The sequence below is a fragment of the Littorina saxatilis genome, linkage group LG9 (assembly GCF_037325665.1).
Source record: "Littorina saxatilis isolate snail1 linkage group LG9, US_GU_Lsax_2.0, whole genome shotgun sequence".
NCBI lineage: Eukaryota > Metazoa > Mollusca > Gastropoda > Littorinimorpha > Littorinidae > Littorina > Littorina saxatilis.
The window spans coordinates 5,597,478-5,615,655 of record NC_090253.1 but is presented as its reverse complement, the minus strand read 5'-3'; the positions used below and the strand labels follow the sequence as shown (position 1 = coordinate 5,615,655).

Genomic DNA, 18,178 nt, shown 5'->3' with positions numbered 1-18,178 from the left:
GGCAGTGATAGTGATAGTACAGGGATCACTTTAACAGGAAATATCCGGTGATTGACTGATTACAGTCTGAAGATACATGTATTTGACCGGGTAATGTGTAAAAACACCAAGCATATGATTGTCAGCTGGTCTTACCTACTGGTTGACATGGAATTGCTGTTTTAATCTGCTCACTGAACGCTTATGGCTCAAGCATCTAGTTTGAGGTGACAGTCTCTAACACACACTTGAATTGGGCCCATTAATTAATGTCAGTGTTTTGATTGAGATTACCCTACTGTGAGTAGGGCTTGAAAAATAGTCTTAAGACTCATTCATATGTTCCTCTCCACGGAAATCTTTAGTAAAAGGCGAAAGATTTTCTCGTGAGCTGAAGAGAAACCAGAGTGAAGAAAACCCGAAACATGTTCAGACTGACCCCAAATTGTTTACAAAAGATGACAGGTGTACGCCCTTACTATATCGGTTGTAACACAGTTCATGTGTATTTAAACCATCTTAGCTGAAAAAAATTGGGCAGTGTGTAAACAAAAGTGATTTGCTTAAGTGTCGACTTAGAATGTTCCTGGGTGTTTGGTCAAGCCTTCCTTCCAAAGGTGATGAAGCTGCAACGTGTTGTTATCAGTTGCAACGCAACTGTAAAAGCAAGGGACAATACTCGGTCACTTCTAGTATCTTTGTCAGTAGGTCGCTCCCCTTGCACTATTATTTTCCTCAAGTTTGTATTGTAGCCACTCACTATCAGAGTTGAATTCATTGTCTGCTTCCTCTCGGGAAGACTTTCCCTTACAATCCGAATGAGTTGAGACGTCCAACATATTTTACTGATAATCTAGACTTTCATTTTATACTTTCTTTTAGGTTTGTTATTGACAGTGGCCCAGTACAGGGATCACTTTAACAGGAAATATCCGGTGATTGACTGATTACAGTCTGAAGATACATGTATTTGACCGGGTAATGTGTAAAAACACCAAGCATATGATTGTCAGCTGGTCTTACCTACTGGTTGACATGGAATTGCTGTTTTAATCTGCTCACTGAACGCTTATGGCTCAAGCATCTAGTTTGAGGTGACAGTCTCTAACACACACTTGAATTGGGCCCATTAATTAATGTCAGTGTTTTGATTGAGATTACCCTACTGTGAGTAGGGCTTGAAAAATAGTCTTAAGACTCATTCATATGTTCCTCTCCACGGAAATCTTTAGTAAAAGGCGAAAGATTTTCTCGTGAGCTGAAGAGAAACCAGAGTGAAGAAAACCCGAAACATGTTCAGACTGACCCCAAATTGTTTACAAAAGATGACAGGTGTACGCCCTTACTATATCGGTTGTAACAGTTCATGTGTATTTAAACCATCTTAGCTGAAAAAAATAGGGCAGTGTGTAAACAAAAGTGATTTGCTTAATTGTCGACTTAGAATGTTCCTGGGTGTTTGGTCAAGCCTTCCTTCCAAAGGTGATGAAGCTGCAACTTGTTGTTATCAGTTGCAACGCAACTGTAAAAGCAAGGGACAATACTCGGTCACTTCAAGTATCTTTGTCAGTAGGTCGCTCCCCTTGCACTATTATTTTCCTCAAGTTTGTATTGTAGCCACTCACGATCAGAGTTGAATTCATTGTCTGCTTCCTCTCGGGAAGACTTTCCCTTACAATCCGAATGAGTTGAGACGTCCAACATATTTTACTGATAATCTAGACTTTCATTTTATACTTTCTTTTAGGTTTGTTATTGACAGTGGCCCAGTACAGGGATCACTTTAACAGGAAATATCCGGTGATTGACTGATTACAGTCTGAAGATACATGTATTTGACCGGGTAATGTGTAAAAACACCAAGCATATGATTGTCAGCTGGTCTTACCTACTGGTTGACATGGAATTGCTGTTTTAATCTGCTCACTGAACGCTTATGGCTCAAGCATCTAGTTTGAGGTGACAGTCTCTAACACACACTTGAATTGGGCCCATTAATTAATGTCAGTGTTTTGATTGAGATTACCCTACTGTGAGTAGGGCTTGAAAAATAGTCTTAAGACTCATTCATATGTTCCTCTCCACGGAAATCTTTAGTAAAAGGCGAAAGATTTTCTCGTGAGCTGAAGAGAAACCAGAGTGAAGAAAACCCGAAACATGTTCAGACTGACCCCAAATTGTTTACAAAAGATGACAGGTGTACGCCCTTACTAGTATCGGTTGTAACAGTTCATGTGTATTTAAATCATCTTAGCTGAAAAAAATAGGGCAGTGTGTAAACAAAAGTGATTTGCTTAAGTGTCGACTTAGAATGTTCCTGGGTGTTTGGTCAAGCCTTCCTTCCAAAGGTGATGAAGCTGCAACTTGTTGTTATCAGTTGCAACGCAACTGTAAAAGCAAGGGACAATACTCGGTCACTTCAAGTATCTTTGTCAGTAGGTCGCTCCCCTTGCACTATTATTTTCCTCAAGTTTGTATTGTAGCCACTCACTATCAGAGTTGAATTCATTGTCTGCTTCCTCTCGGGAAGACTTTCCCTTACAATCCGAATGAGTTGAGACGTCCAACATATTTTACTGATAATCTAGACTTTCTTTTTATACTTTCTTTTTGGTTTGTTATTGACAGTGGCCCAGTACAGGGATCACTTTAACAGGAAATATCCGGTGATTGACTGATTACAGGCTGAAGATACATGTATTTGACCGGGTAATGTGTAAAAACACCAAGCATATGATTGTCAGCTGGTCTTACCTACTGGTTGACATGGAATTGCTGTTTTAATCTGCTCACTGAACGCTTATGGCTCAAGCATCTAGTTTGAGGTGACAGTCTCTAACACACACTTGAATTGGGCCCATTAATTAATGTCAGTGTTTTGATTGAGATTACCCTACTGTGAGTAGGGCTTGAAAAATAGTCTTAAGACTCATTCATATGTTCCTCTCCACGGAAATCTTTAGTAAAAGGCGAAAGATTTTCTCGTGAGCTGAAGAGAAACCAGAGTGAAGAAAACCCGAAACATGTTCACACTGACCCCAAATTGTTTACAAAAGATGACAGGTGTACGCCCTTACTAGTATCGGTTGTAACAGTTCATGTGTATTTAAATCATCTTAGCTGAAATAAATAGGGCAGTGTGTAAACAAAAGTGATTTGCTTAAGTGTCGACTTAGAATGTTCCTGGGTGTTTGGTCAAGCCTTCCTTCCAAAGGTGATGAAGCTGCAACTTGTTGTTATCAGTTGCAACGCAACTGTAAAAGCAAGGGACAATACTCGGTCACTTCAAGTATCTTTGTCAGTAGGTCGCTCCCCTTGCACTATTATTTTCCTCAAGTTTGTATTGTAGCCACTCACTATCAGAGTTGAATTCATTGTCTGCTTCCTCTCGGGAAGACTTTCCCTTACAATCCGAATGAGTTGAGACGTCCAACATATTTTACTGATAATCTAGACTTTCATTTTATACTTTCTTTTTGGTTTGTTATTGACAGTGGCCCAGTACAGGGATCACTTTAACAGGAAATATCCGGTGATTGACTGATTACAGGCTGAAGATACATGTATTTGACCGGGTAATGTGTAAAAACACCAAGCATATGATTGTCAGCTGGTCTTACCTACTGGTTGACATGGAATTGCTGTTTTAATCTGCTCACTGAACGCTTATGGCTCAAGCATCTAGTTTGAGGTGACAGTCTCTAACACACACTTGAATTGGGCCCATTAATTAATGTCAGTGTTTTGATTGAGATTACCCTACTGTGAGTAGGGCTTGAAAAATAGTCTTAAGACTCATTCATATGTTCCTCTCCACGGAAATCTTTAGTAAAAGGCGAAAGATTTTCTCGTGAGCTGAAGAGAAACCAGAGTGAAGAAAACCCGAAACATGTTCAGACTGACCCCAAATTGTTTACAAAAGATGACAGGTGTACGCCCTTACTAGTATCGGTTGTAACAGTTCATGTGTATTTAAATCATCTTAGCTGAAAAAAATAGGGCAGTGTGTAAACAAAAGTGATTTGCTTAAGTGTCGACTTAGAATGTTCCTGGGTGTTTGGTCAAGCCTTCCTTCCAAAGGTGATGAAGCTGCAACTTGTTGTTATCAGTTGCAACGCAACTGTAAAAGCAAGGGACAATACTCGGTCACTTCAAGTATCTTTGTCAGTAGGTCGCTCCCCTTGCACTATTATTTTCCTCAAGTTTGTATTGTAGCCACTCACTATCAGAGTTGAATTCATTGTCTGCTTCCTCTCGGGAAGACTTTCCCTTACAATCCGAATGAGTTGAGACGTCCAACATATTTTACTGATAATCTAGACTTTCTTTTTATACTTTCTTTTTGGTTTGTTATTGACAGTGGCCCAGTACAGGGATCACTTTAACAGGAAATATCCGGTGATTGACTGATTACAGTCTGAAGATACATGTATTTGACCGGGTAATGTGTAAAAACACCAAGCATATGATTGTCAGCTGGTCTTACCTACTGGTTGACATGGAATTGCTGTTTTAATCTGCTCACTGAACGCTTATGGCTCAAGCATCTAGTTTGAGGTGACAGTCTCTAACACACACTTGAATTGGGCCCATTAATTAATGTCAGTGTTTTGATTGAGATTACCCTACTGTGAGTAGGGCTTGAAAAATAGTCTTAAGACTCATTCATATGTTCCTCTCCACGGAAATCTTTAGTAAAAGGCGAAAGATTTTCTCGTGAGCTGAAGAGAAACCAGAGTGAAGAAAACCCGAAACATGTTCAGACTGACCCCAAATTGTTTACAAAAGATGACAGGTGTACGCCCTTACTAGTATCGGTTGTAACAGTTCATGTGTATTTAAATCATCTTAGCTGAAAAAAATAGGGCAGTGTGTAAACAAAAGTGATTTGCTTAAGTGTCGACTTAGAATGTTCCTGGGTGTTTGGTCAAGCCTTCCTTCCAAAGGTGATGAAGCTGCAACTTGTTGTTATCAGTTGCAACGCAACTGTAAAAGCAAGGGACAATACTCGGTCACTTCAAGTATCTTTGTCAGTAGGTCGCTCCCCTTGCAGTATTATTTTCCTCAAGTTTGTATTGTAGCCACTCACTATGAGTTGAATTCATTGTCTGCTTCCTCTCGGGAAGACTTTCCCTTACAATCCGAATGAGTTGAGACGTCCAACATATTTTACTGATAATCTAGACTTTCTTTTTATACTTTCTTTTTGGTTTGTTATTGACAGTGGCCCAGTACAGGGATCACTTTAACAGGAAATATCCGGTGATTGACTGATTACAGGCTGAAGATACATGTATTTGACCGGGTAATGTGTAAAAACACCAAGCATATGATTGTCAGCTGGTCTTACCTACTGGTTGACATGGAATTACTGTTTTAATCTGCTCACTGAACGCTTATGGCTCAAGCATCTAGTTTGAGGTGACAGTCTCTAACACACACTTGAATTGGGCCCATTAATTAATGTCAGTGTTTCGATTGAGATTACCCTACTGTGAGTAGGGCTTGAAAAATAGTCTTAAGACTCATTCATATGTTCCTCTCCACGGAAATCTTTAGTAAAAGGCGAAAGATTTTCTCGTGAGCTGAAGAGAAACCAGAGTGAAGAAAACCCGAAACATGTTCACACTGACCCCAAATTGTTTACAAAAGATGACAGGTGTACGCCCTTACTAGTATCGGTTGTAACAGTTCATGTGTATTTAAATCATCTTAGCTGAAAAAAATAGGGCAGTGTGTAAACAAAAGTGATTTGCTTAAGTGTCGACTTAGAATGTTCCTGGGTGTTTGGTCAAGCCTTCCTTCCAAAGGTGATGAAGCTGCAACTTGTTGTTATCAGTTGCAACGCAACTGTAAAAGCAAGGGACAATACTCGGTCACTTCAAGTATCTTTGTCAGTAGGTCGCTCCCCTTGCAGTATTATTTTCCTCAAGTTTGTATTGTAGCCACTCACTATGAGTTGAATTCATTGTCTGCTTCCTCTCGGGAAGACTTTCCCTTACAATCCGAATGAGTTGAGACGTCCAACATATTTTACTGATAATCTAGACTTTCTTTTTATACTTTCTTTTTGGTTTGTTATTGACAGTGGCCCAGTACAGGGATCACTTTAACAGGAAATATCCGGTGATTGACTGATTACAGGCTGAAGATACATGTATTTGACCGGGTAATGTGTAAAAACACCAAGCATATGATTGTCAGCTGGTCTTACCTACTGGTTGACATGGAATTACTGTTTTAATCTGCTCACTGAACGCTTATGGCTCAAGCATCTAGTTTGAGGTGACAGTCTCTAACACACACTTGAATTGGGTCCATTAATTAATGTCAGTGTTTTGATTGAGATTACCCTACTGTGAGTAGGGCTTGAAAAATAGTCTTAAGACTCATTCATATGTTCCTCTCCACGGAAATCTTTAGTAAAAGGCGAAAGATTTTCTCGTGAGCTGAAGAGAAACCAGAGTGAAGAAAACCCGAAACATGTTCACACTGACCCCAAATTGTTTACAAAAGATGACAGGTGTACGCCCTTACTAATATCGGTTGTAACAGTTCATGTGTATTTAAATCATCTTAGCTGAAAAAAATAGGGCAGTGTGTAAACAAAAGTGATTTGCTTAAGTGTCGACTTAGAATGTTCCTGGGTGTTTGGTCAAGCCTTCCTTCCAAAGGTGATGAAGCTGCAACTTGTTGTTATCAGTTGCAACGCAACTGTAAAAGCAAGGGACAATACTCGGTCACTTCAAGTATCTTTGTCAGTAGGTCGCTCCCCTTGCAGTATTATTTTCCTCAAGTTTGTATTGTAGCCACTCACTATGAGTTGAATTCATTGTCTGCTTCCTCTCGGGAAGACTTTCCCTTACAATCCGAATGAGTTGAGACGTCCAACATATTTTACTGATAATCTAGACTTTCTTTTTATACTTTCTTTTTGGTTTGTTATTGACAGTGGCCCAGTACAGGGATCACTTTAACAGGAAATATCCGGTGATTGACTGATTACAGGCTGAAGATACATGTATTTGACCGGGTAATGTGTAAAAACACCAAGCATATGATTGTCAGCTGGTCTTACCTACTGGTTGACATGGAATTACTGTTTTAATCTGCTCACTGAACGCTTATGGCTCAAGCATCTAGTTTGAGGTGACAGTCTCTAACACACACTTGAATTGGGCCCATTAATTAATGTCAGTGTTTTGATTGAGATTACCCTACTGTGAGTAGGGCTTGAAAAATAGTCTTAAGACTCATTCATATGTTCCTCTCCACGGAAATCTTTAGTAAAAGGCGAAAGATTTTCTCGTGAGCTGAAGAGAAACCAGAGTGAAGAAAACTTCTTTTTATTTTTTTTTTAGGGAAATTTGTGTCCTACAGGCATTGTTTGTCAGCCTCTTAAGGACAGGACTGGGTTGATATGATATTATATTTAAAAAAAAAAAATAAAAAAAAAAAAAAAATAAAAAAAGTTAAAAAAAAAATAAAAAATAAATAAATAAAAAATAAAAAAAAATAAAAAAAATAAAAATAAAAAAGGAGGAAAGGAGTAGGGTGAGGCCGAGCAGGCAAGCCCCCCGATGCTGGGACCCACTCTCCATAAGGATGGGGGTGGGGGTATAGTAACACGTATATGCTAGAATCCTTGTAGAAGGATAGATTTTGGTCGTATGCGTAGTCTTACTTAGGGGGGGACCGTTAAGAGTATAATCTTTAATTCATATACTATTTAAAAAGGAAAGATAAGATGTTAAAATCTCAGGACCACCTTGTTAAAAAATTTAAGAATGAAGAGTGATGTAAAAAATGAAAAGATAGAAAAAAAGCTACCATGTTAAGGTCAGACACACGCATTCATACTCGCCCGCATGTATCCTGTGCCATACTGCACCTATCCATAAGAGTTGGTATAGTTTAGGTCTGCTATGTCCGCCAGCCCTCCTGCCACTGCAATAGTCGCATTTGAGCTAACAGTACATTAGCAGTGTTCATTAAAAAGGATGCATTAGTATTACTTAAAAGATTGTTTAAAAAGGAAAGACCTCTTATTTATAGTGTCTCATAGTTATAGTTGATTTTACAGTCTGGTAGCAGGAACTGAGTTCCATTTGGGTTATGGGGGAAGTATGGGCTGCGGCACTCGGTCACTAGGTGGGGCACTGCCCTTCGCTCCCTGTTTCCCAAGCGCCGGCAGCCTCATTTGGGTTATGAGGAAGGTTTGTTTGTTTGTTTGTCTGTTTGCCCAGCGCCCAGCCGACCACGAAGGGCCATATCAGGGCGGTAGGGAGGTATGGGCTGCGGCACTCGGTCACTAGGTGGGGCACTGCCCTTCGCTCCCTGTTTCCCGAGCGCCGACAGCCTCTTATAGAATTGTTAATCAGGATTTACTCAGTAATTGTATATGTGTGTTGAGGAGAGGGGGAAGTCTTAATCGTGGGTTGGGCCTCTACTAGCCACCTGGAAAAAAAAATGGGGGGAGGGAGCAAAGGGAAACAGGTGGTAGGAGACCTGGTAATGTCAACTGACATAGGTCTGTGTGCACACTATTGGTGTGGCACACTAATTGGTGTTGAAATGTCGGATCACTAAGCCCTTGGCAGCAAGAGGCTGCCGTATGGGTTTCTCATGCTCCGACAGAGCTGTCTGTACCGCAGTAAGGGCCTCTACTAAGCACCAAGAAAAGGGCCGGTAGGGGGTAGTGGGGAAGAAGGGGAATGGGGTGGGAGGGTGTTAGGAGGCCTTGCGGTATCATTATGGTAGGAGGCGTACAGGTATGGTTTAAGAATATGTAGGCTCAGACCCACACACTCACAGGGGAGTGGTATACGAGCCTACATAGCAGTAGTGTATGTGACCAGCCGAGCTCGCTATGTTTAGTTAAATATTGTTCGGGTGTCAATTTGTGAGTTGACATATGCTTATATAGATTGTGGAAGTAAGGTATATTTTCCGGACACTGGTCAAAGACGTGCTCTAAACCGATAAGTTGTCCACAGGAGCAATGTGGTTTAAAAATCTTATAAATCGTGCCACCAGTACGCAGGCGTCTGAACATACGTAGTAATACCGGGGGCAGTACGGGAGTGGGCAGGCAAGGGTTATTTGGGCAGAATACTATTTTATAAAGGGAGTTTATTTTTGAATAGATTTCGGTTAGTGAGAAACCTACATTTGTAGTTACAGAGGGATTTGCTGTTGCTTCTTTTGCTGCCAGGTCAGCCGCCTCATTTCCAGCTAAGCCAACGTGAGACGGGACCCATTGGAGGTCCAGCTGGGTGCCTGAAGCAATAATTTGGTGTGAAATTATATTTATGTCGTGGATCATGTCAGTACGATTACCAGAACCGTACAACAGGGCCTGCAACGACGATAAAGAGTCAGATAAAATCACAACATGGTGTGGGATTACAGTTAAATCGTTAATAAAGGTGAGCGCCATGAGTATGGCAAAGAGCTCGGCAGTGAAGATTGAAACTTCATTATTTAATCTATATTTCTTTGATACATTAAGAGACGGAATAACGAAGGCACAGCCCACTCTTCCGTCCTCCAACTTGGAGCCGTCTGTATATATATGTAGAAAGTGTGAATACTTTGTATTAATTAGCTCCTTGGCCATAGTCGCCAAAAGGAGCGGGTTGTCTTTTTTACTAATCTCCGCCCCTAGGTCGCAGTGAAATTCTGGAGTCTCCAGCAGCCAGGGGGGGTATGGGGACACAGGTACCTGGCAACAGTTCACCCCAAAACTACATTGTTTTAATAGGGGGGCTATGTAATCTATGATGGGTTGGGTTTTTAATTTTCTGCTTTTGCTGAGACGATCAGCTGCACATAGGTTAGGGTACTCCTTAGATAGGTTGTCGAGCACGACAGTGACCGTGTTCGGAACAGCACGGGCGCGTGCATAGTAGCGCGCACAGTGTAGTCTGCGGTAGTCGCTAAGGCTGAGCCAGCCTGCCTCCCGGTAGACTTTCGTATTACTTGTCCAGCGGGGAAGGCCCAGTGCAATTTTTAGGGCACTGCACTCGGTTGCTTGCAGGCTGGCCAGCCTTGAAGCACTGGCTGAGAAAAAGCATTCCTGTCCATAGGTGAGCCGCGATCTGATCAGAGAGTTAACGATGTCAACTAGCATCTTCCGACCACAGGCCCACGGCTCAGAGGACAGTATTTTAATTATGTTAAATGTTTTTTTTGCTTTAGTATTTAGGTTAATGATATGTGTCCGCCATGTTAGTAGACGATCCACTGTCACACCCAAAAACTTAACCTGGTGGCTGGGTTTGATTTTATTTCCGTTAACCTGGATAGAACATTTGTCTATGACAAATTTCTGTCTACTGGCCACAAAGAAAACTGTTTTATCGGGTGCCAGGGTAAACCCGTTATCATGCATATAGCGACTCAGCTGGTCCACCTTATGTTGATATTCGGCCATGTCAATATGGTTTTTGACGATTGTTTTTTTGGCCATTGGTTTTTTATTATCTAGGAGGGCAAGATCGTCAGCATACAGCAGTACGGATGCCCCTCCTACGTCCACCTTGTCTATATCATGTAACATGATACTGAAAAGGGTTGGCGCAATAATGCTACCCTGGGGAACCCCCATGTCTAGTTTGTGAGACGCAGAGAGGGCAGAGCCGACTTTAACATGCAAAGTTCTATTTGTAATGAAATCTTTTATAAAATGGTAAATGTTCCCAGACAATCCAATATTTGATAATTTATGTAGCAGTCTGGCGTGCCATACACTATCGTAGGCACCCTTCACATCAAAGAAGGTGCCCAGTAGTGCCTGCTTTTTATAGGAGAGAGTTTTTTTAATTCTCTCGACAAAATTTATGACATGATCAGTGCAAGACCGGCCCTTTCGGAATCCGGCTTGGCATACTGGGATAATATTATTCTTGTCTAAGAAATATTGCAGTCTCCGCTGAACAACTCTTTCATATATTTTTCCTAAATGTGGGGTTAGGGAGATGGGTCTGTAGCTCGCTGGTAAGTCCTTTGGTTTGCCCTGTTTGGGAATGGCTACCACCTGGGCTTCTTTCCACTCGAGCGGGATTTGATTCTGTGTCCAACACATGTTAAAAAAGTTGGTTAGGATTTTTAGGAAGCTGTCTGGAAAGTATCTAATCATCTGATATGATATAGGGTCTGCGCCCGAAGCCTTTTTAACAGATTTAATTTGTTTAATGGCATTTGATGTTTCCCTAAGGCTAAAGATACTATTTACAGGCATGTTGTTATTACAATCAGGGTGCTGATATCCTGCTTCTTGGTTTGATCTATACTGTTGTGCATCAGCACTTAAAAAACTTGTCTGGCTTGCTTTTGCGAAGGTGGATGCTAAAATGTCAGCTTTTTCCTGGTTATTTTTAGTGAGGTTTTGTCCAATTTTAAGGGGTTGCTCAGCGGTACTGCGGCGTTTTTTATATTTGGTTATTTTGTTCCACACTTTGCTCGTGTCTCTGTAGCTGAGGCTTTCCTCGGCCATGAAGCGCTCCCAGTCCTTAAGCTTAGCAGATGCTATGGTGGCATTGCAGTTTGACTGGGACTCTTTCATTAGCCTATGGTTGGCCTCATTGCTAACAGAGAGATATTTACGGGTAAAAAATCTTTTTTCTGCAACCGCGGCGTCACAATCCCCATTCCACCAAGAGGTAGAAATAGAGGGAAGGTTACGGCCGCGGCTACTTTGTTTTTTTGGTATGCTGAGATCTGCCGCTCCGATAACAGTATTACGTATGTTTTTATAGTATGCGTCAATATCAGGGTCGGTAAGCTCTTCAGCGTTGGTGTTGCTTAGCAGGTGTCTGAATCGAGCCCAGTCTGCTTTTAGGTAGTTATATTTTATTTGTTGGGATTTTTCTTCCTTTTCTATATCCAGGTTGTTCACCCTAATAAAGATGGGCAGGTGATCTGACGTCAGCGCGTCGGGGAAAGTGCACCAGTCAGTGCATACCCCCAACCCTGGACTCACCAACGACAGATCAATAGCTGATGGTTGCTGGTTACCTCGGTCCGGTATCCTCGTCATTGAGCCGTCATTAAGGACGACCAACTCAGAGTCCGTGATATTTAGTGCTAGTTGACTATGATCAAGACAGCGTTGATTAATCTGCTTATTTGTGTTCCATAGCCGGTCATGGTCGTTAAAATCGCCGACTACCAGCCAGTTACATTTAGTGGATTTTAAGTTTCTGACCCACGCCGTGGTGTCGGCCCTTGGGCAACCAGCTGGATAATAGACATTAACAATGTTTAGTCTCCGCTGTCTTTTAAGGGAGATTTCCACGACGCAGGCCTTACATTTGTCTGTAGGTTTTACCACTGATGGTATAGGTTTATATATTAGTCCTTTTTTAATATAGGTGGCAACCTGGATATGTGTTCCCTTGTTTGTCAGGTCTATCACTGGTGGGTAGTGATAGCCCTCGAGAAAAGGGAGTTTTGTGTAGTGTACTTTGAGACTTTGCAGGGCCAACACATCAAAGTGTTTTTCCTGAATCAGTCTCGTGAGCTGGGAAAGGGCAGTGTTTATGGCTCTGCAGTTCCATTGCAAAACACTGACACTGTTCCCTGTACACGCATATCTACCATTAGTTTCCTCTGCCATTGCGGACAGGAAAACAAGGAAAGATAAAATAACAATTTTTTGGATACGGATTTGGTGCTCCATTACAGATTTGATTTAAGGGAAATAATCTCTGACACTGTCAGCTCCTTGGCACCAGCCAGGGAGCTCAGGGCAATCAGAGCGGTATCCGGGATGACCGGGACTGACTCTTCTTTAGTTAGTGCCTGGTACACCTTGACTAGGGAGTCAATGAGTGCACCCGGACTTTGCTTCTGTCTAGCGTCCCACATGTGGCCCAGGCACCGCTCCAGGAAAACCCGGAGCCCCCCCGGGTCCCCCGCCGCGGGCCTGTCAGCTTGTAGTTTTTGGAAGACAGACCTGGCTAGTTCTTCTTCGGCCTTTAAACGCTCTTGGCGTAGTCTGTCGACAATCCCGTCCTCTACTTTGGCCATGACCTTCTGATAGAGGACGTTCATCATTTCTTCTTCCTTGTTATGCTGGGTTTTGCTCTCAGATAATCTGTTTGTGCCTCCATCTTTAACAGCAGAGGTGGAGGCACTTTGTTTTTCTTGGTTTTTAGCCTTGTTATGCTGGGTTTTGCTCTCAGATAATTTGTTGGTGCCTCCATCTTTAACAGCAGAGGTGGAGGCACTTTGTTTTTCTTGTTTTTTTGCCTTGTTGCCAGCTTTGTCGCCTCCTCCCTTGGCAGCAGCAAGGGAGATGACTTGGGCTGGTTTATTATTACATTTGGGTTTGTTTTGGGTTTGTTTTATTATTGGGGATGGCGGGCTCGGACCCAGATCACCTGCATCGCCTACTGGCTTCCTCCTGGCAACGCTAGAGTAGGTTTTATGTGGGGTGGAGGTCTTACGGTCGCGCTGGGTCACCCCAGGCCTCCAGAAATTGTCCTTTTGTTCAGGGGGACTTTGAATACATGCCTCCCGTGCCTCTTTGGTTTTAGATGTTTCTTTTCGTGCTCTGTCCAGGGCCTCGGAGAACGGGATGTAGGCTGCGGACCGGATCTTGTTTGCCCGAAGCCGCACCCGATACTCCGGACAGCCCCGGTAAGAGGCGGAATGTTCCCCCCCGCAGTTAAGGCATTTGCGTTCCTTTTCGCATCCCTGACCATCATGCCCTCTAGTTGCACAACGGCCACAGGTGGGGGTTTTTGATTTACAGTGGAACCTTGTATGGCCAAAGCGACAGCACAGAGTGCACCGCCTAACTGGCCCCGCAAAAGGTTCCACTCCATAGAGCTCTCCCTCAAGCACCACGCTCTCAGGCAGCACCGCTGTCTTGAAAACGATGCGGACGGCGCTCGAGGGTTTGCCATCTTTGTTTTTTAACCTTTTGATAAATTTGATGGACCGGGGTCCTTTTTCTGCCAGCCCGCCCCCCTCCGTCCGGATGCGGACACGGACATTCATGTCCTGGAAATCCTGATCAGTATGGCAGAGAGGAACGGGCTTGATAACGCCATCAGTGGTGGCCTCAGGGACAATGGAACTGACCCCAATGCCCCCAAGGTCCACCAAAGATGCTAACTTTTCTTGTTGTTTTGCTGTTTTGCAGCCGACGAGAAACCTGTCTTGGGCAAGCACCCGCACCGACAGGATTTCGCCGACCGCTGCACTGATTATTTTAAACCGTTTGAGTCCCACCCCGTTGAGAGTGGCCGCTCCCTTCTTGTTATCAGTGATTATCACTGGAAAGGAGAGGAACTCAGGGGGTGGGCTGGTTTTTGTTTGATTTTTGAATAATTTTTTTTTGGCCCCTGGGCCCGCAGTCTGGTTTTGATTTGTTGTTTTTTTTGTTCCAGCATGGTTAGACCCCTCTCCTCCTCCAGGTACACTAGTGTCCTGGGAGGCGGCCACCTGCTCATGTTTTTTCTTTTTTTTAAGTTTTTTTTTGCGCCTCTTGCCCGGCACCCTCCACACGGAGGACTCATCAGTACCCTCACCCGGCTGGGTTTGGGTACCTCTCCCCCCGGATGGACGGGCCGAGCTAGAGTCGGAAAGTGTTACAGTCTCCAGAGCATCCCCCTCTCTCTTTCTCTTCAGAGCAGAGGACATGGCTCTTGGGGCGTCGCCGACCACCCCCGAGGCCACCTGGGACGGGGGGGCGGACGTTGACGCCAAGTTTGTATCATTTGTGATTTTCATCCCTTCATCCTCGCCACCAGATAGCGAGGATAGGTGGCGGATGTTTTCCGCTTCCATGTTGGAGAAGCTCCACTCCTGCTCTCTCAGACAAGAGGTGTTTAAAGGCAAGTCTGCCAGAAAGCTAACGTTATTAAAAAAGGACAGACTGGCCGCACTACTCATTCACACTTTCATCTTTCAAACACACACACACCCACAAAAAAACACAAAAAAAAACAAACAAAAAAAATTGGAGGGGGTGGGGGGTGGGGGGGGGAGGACCAATGGGTGATGAGGGGTGAGGTGGTGGCGAGGGGGTAGATGGGAGGACTGCCTCGCTAATCGAAGTCAAGCCCAAGGACCATGAAGTGAGTGAGCGATGAGCATGAAAACTCCTGTAAAAGTGCTTATGATGCTTTGTAAAAAGCTTGTTAAAATTTGGTTAAGATTTTATATAAAAGAACTACTACCGGACTGACTGTGACGGCTTATGGCTTGCGACACAAGATAGAGGAAGGGAGACAACCACCACTTAGCCTAACAGCATATGTGGAGGGAAAAACGAACAAGCAGGGAAACAAGGAGACAACAAACAATCCGTAGATATGGGTGTTTACGGGCGAAAATTAGTTTTCAAGAAAGGGAGGGGGTTCATTTCAATAAAAGGCTCCCCAAAATTTGGAAAAAGGGCTAATTTTATCGGGTACACTACCAGGCTGTGAGGTGAAGTGAAGTGCGCAGCCCGTGGAGTAGGCGTGGCTTGGGGGCGTGGCGGGAGACACGCAGAAGCAGAGTCGCACTGCGTAGTGGCGGTGAGCGAGAGCACAAAGTTTAGCACGTTCACCAAGATAGTGGTCAAGACACGAGGGGCAGGCACAAAAAAAAACAAGTCGCGTCAGGCGAAAATACAACATTTAGTCAAGTAGCTGTCAAACTCACAGAATGAAACTGAACACAATGCAACGCAGCAAGACCGTATACTCGTAGCATCGTCAGTCCACCGCGCACGGCAAAGGCAGTGAAATTAACAAGAAGAGCGGGGTAGTACTTGCGCTGAGAAGGATAGCACGCTTTTCTGTACCTCTCTTTGTTTTAACTTTCTGAGCGTGTTTTTAATCCAAACATATCATATCTATATGTTTTTGGAATCAGGAACCGACAAGGAATAAGATGAAAGTATTTTTAAATTGATTTCGAAAATTTAATTTTGATAATAATTTTTATATATTTAGTTTTCAGAGCTTGTTTATAATTCAAATATAACAAACTTATATGTTTTTGGAATCAGCAAATGATGGAGAATAAGATGAACGTAAATTTGGATCGTTTTAGAAAAAAATATTTTTATTTACAATTTTTAGATTTTTAATGACCAAAGTCATTAATTAATTTTTAAGCCACCAAGCTGAAATGCAATACCGCAGTCCGGCCTTCGTCGAAGATTGCTTGGTCAAAATTGCAATCAATTTGATTGAAAAATGAGGGCGTGACAGTGCCGCCTCAACTTTTACAAAAAGCCGGATATGACGTCATCAAAGGTATTTATCAAAAAAAGGAAAAACAAGTCGCGTAAGGCGAAAATACAATATTTAGTCAAGTAGCTGTCGAACTCACAGAATGAAACTGAACGCAACGCAACGCAGCAAGACCGTATACTCGTAGCATCGTCACTCCACCGCCCGTGGCAAAGGCAGTGCACGTGGAATGGACAAGAAGAGCGGGGTATTCGTTGCGCTGAGAAGGATAGCACGCTTTTCTGTACCTCTCTTCGTTTTAACTTTCTGAGCGTGTTTTTAATCCAAACATATCATATCTATATATTTTTGGAATCAGGAACCAACAAGGAATAAGATGAAAGTGTTTTTAAATTGATTTCGGGGAAAAAAATTTGATAATAATTTTTATATATTTAATTTTCAGAGCTTGTTTTTAATCCGAATATAACATATTTATATGTTTTTGGAATCGGCAAGTGATGGAGAATAAGATAAACGTAAATTTGGATCGTTTTATAAATTTTTATTTTTTTTTACAATTTTCAGATTTTTAATGACCAAAGTCATTAATTAATTTTTAAGCCACCAAGCTGAAATGCAATACCGAACCCCGGGCTTCGTCGAAGAGTACTTGACGAAAATTTCAACCAATTTGGTTGAAAAATGAGGGCGTGACAGTGCCGCCTCAACTTTCACGAAAAGCCGGATATGACGTCATCAAAGACATTTATCAAAAAAATGAAAAAAACGTTCGGGGATTTCATACCCAGGAACTCTCATGTCAAATTTCATAAAGATCGGTCCAGTAGTTTAGTCTGAATCGCTCTACACACACACACACACACAGACACACATACACCATACCCTCGTTTCGATTCCCCCTCGATGTTAAAATATTTAGTCAAAACTTGACTAAATATAAAAACAAGTCGCGTAAGGCGAAAATACAATATTTAGTCAAGTAGCTGTCGAACTTACAGAATGAAACTGAACGCAATGCCATTTTTCAGCAAGACCGTATACTCGTGGCATCGTCAGTCCACCGCTCATGGCAAAGGCAGTGAAATTGACAAGAAGAGCGGGGTATAATAGTAGTTGCGCTAAGAAGGATAGCACGCGTTTCTGTACCTCTCTTTGTTTTAACTTTCTGAGCGTGTTTTTAATCCAAACATATCATATCTATATGTTTTTGGAATCAGGAACCGACAAGGAATAAGATGAAAGTGTTTTTAAATTGATTTCGACAATTTAATTTTGATAATAATTTTTTATATATTTAATTTTCAGAGCTTGTTTTTAATCCGAATATATTATATTTATATGTTTTTGGAATCAGCAAATGATGGAGAATAAGATAAACGTAAATTTGGATCGTTTTATAAATTTTTATTTTTTTTTACAATTTTCAGATTTTTAATGACCAAAGTCATTAATTAATTTTTAAGCCACCAAGCTGAAATGCAATACCGAACCCCGGGCTTCGTCGAAGATTACTTGACCAAAATTTCAACCAATTTGGTTGAAAAATGAGGGCGTGACAGTGCCGCCTCAACTTTCACGAAAAGCCGGATATGACGTCATCAAAGACATTTATCAAAAAAATGAAAAAAACGTATGGGGATTTCATACCCAGGAACTCTCATGTCAAATTTCACAAAGATCGGTCCAGTAGTTTAGTCTGAATCGCTCTACACACACACACAGACAGACAGACAGACAGACAGACACACGCACATACACCACGACCCTCGTTTCGATTCCCCCTCGATGTTAAAATATTTAGTCAAAACTTGACTAAATATAAACAAGTCGCGTAAGGCGAAAATACAATATTTAGTCAAGTAGCTGTCGAACTCACAGAATGAAACTGAACGCAATGCCATTTTTCAGCAAGACCGTATACTCGTAGCATCGTCAGTCCACCGCTCATGGCTAAGGCAGTGAAATTGACAAGAAGAGCGGGGTAGTAGTTGCGCTAAGAA

The 18,178-nt window shown here is 42.3% G+C and overlaps 9 non-coding genes across 9 annotated transcripts; all 9 read right to left on the bottom strand.

Moving 5' to 3' along the window:
• Positions 1 to 271: 271 nt before the first annotated feature.
• On the bottom strand, positions 272 to 390 carry LOC138977694 (U5 spliceosomal RNA). Its single transcript, XR_011459474.1, has one exon. It is a non-coding gene; the product is annotated as a U5 spliceosomal RNA (small nuclear RNA).
• A 748-nt stretch (positions 391 to 1,138) lies between these two features.
• On the bottom strand, positions 1,139 to 1,257 carry LOC138977693 (U5 spliceosomal RNA). Its single transcript, XR_011459473.1, has one exon. It is a non-coding gene; the product is annotated as a U5 spliceosomal RNA (small nuclear RNA).
• A 746-nt stretch (positions 1,258 to 2,003) lies between these two features.
• Positions 2,004 to 2,122, bottom strand: LOC138977691 (U5 spliceosomal RNA). Its single transcript, XR_011459471.1, has one exon. It is a non-coding gene; the product is annotated as a U5 spliceosomal RNA (small nuclear RNA).
• A 747-nt stretch (positions 2,123 to 2,869) lies between these two features.
• On the bottom strand, positions 2,870 to 2,988 carry LOC138977690 (U5 spliceosomal RNA). The gene has a single exon (XR_011459470.1). It is a non-coding gene; the product is annotated as a U5 spliceosomal RNA (small nuclear RNA).
• A 747-nt stretch (positions 2,989 to 3,735) lies between these two features.
• On the bottom strand, positions 3,736 to 3,854 carry LOC138977689 (U5 spliceosomal RNA). Its single transcript, XR_011459469.1, has one exon. It is a non-coding gene; the product is annotated as a U5 spliceosomal RNA (small nuclear RNA).
• A 747-nt stretch (positions 3,855 to 4,601) lies between these two features.
• LOC138977688 (U5 spliceosomal RNA) lies at positions 4,602 to 4,720 on the bottom strand. The gene has a single exon (XR_011459468.1). It is a non-coding gene; the product is annotated as a U5 spliceosomal RNA (small nuclear RNA).
• A 745-nt stretch (positions 4,721 to 5,465) lies between these two features.
• On the bottom strand, positions 5,466 to 5,584 carry LOC138977687 (U5 spliceosomal RNA). Its single transcript, XR_011459467.1, has one exon. It is a non-coding gene; the product is annotated as a U5 spliceosomal RNA (small nuclear RNA).
• Positions 5,585 to 6,329: 745 nt separating this feature from the next.
• LOC138977686 (U5 spliceosomal RNA) lies at positions 6,330 to 6,448 on the bottom strand. Its single transcript, XR_011459466.1, has one exon. It is a non-coding gene; the product is annotated as a U5 spliceosomal RNA (small nuclear RNA).
• Positions 6,449 to 7,193: 745 nt separating this feature from the next.
• Positions 7,194 to 7,312, bottom strand: LOC138977685 (U5 spliceosomal RNA). The gene has a single exon (XR_011459465.1). It is a non-coding gene; the product is annotated as a U5 spliceosomal RNA (small nuclear RNA).
• Positions 7,313 to 18,178: the final 10,866 nt, after the last annotated feature.